We start from the raw sequence: 504 nt of genomic DNA on the forward strand, positions 1-504 counted from the left end.
TCCTCTCTCAGCGCAAATATGCTGCGGAGCTGCTGGAACGCGCCAACATGACCGAGTGCAAGCCGGTGTCCACGCCGGTCGACACCCACTCCAAGCTCTCCGCGATAGACGGCGCGCCAGTCCCTGACGCCTCCGAGTATCGTAGCCTGGTCGGCGCCCTGCAGTACATGACCATGACACGGCCCGACATCGCCTATGCCGTGCAGCAGTGCTGCCTGGTCATGCACAATCCGCGCACTCCACACCTTTCCTTGATGAAGCGCATTCTGCGCTATCTCAGCGGCACCACCGAGCATGGTCTCCACCTGCACCCGTTGGCGTCGCTCGCGCTCACCGCGTACTCGGACGCGGACAAGGCGGGCTGCCCGGACACGTGACACTCCACCTCCGGCTACGCTGTCTACCTCGGCGACTCCTTGCTCTCTTGGTCATCCAAGCGACAAGCTACGGTCTCCCGCTCCAGCGCGGAAGCGGAGTACCGTGTCGTCGCCAACACTGTCGCGG

This window comes from Triticum aestivum, chromosome 3B, assembly GCF_018294505.1.
Source record: "Triticum aestivum cultivar Chinese Spring chromosome 3B, IWGSC CS RefSeq v2.1, whole genome shotgun sequence".
Lineage (NCBI taxonomy): Eukaryota > Viridiplantae > Streptophyta > Magnoliopsida > Poales > Poaceae > Triticum > Triticum aestivum.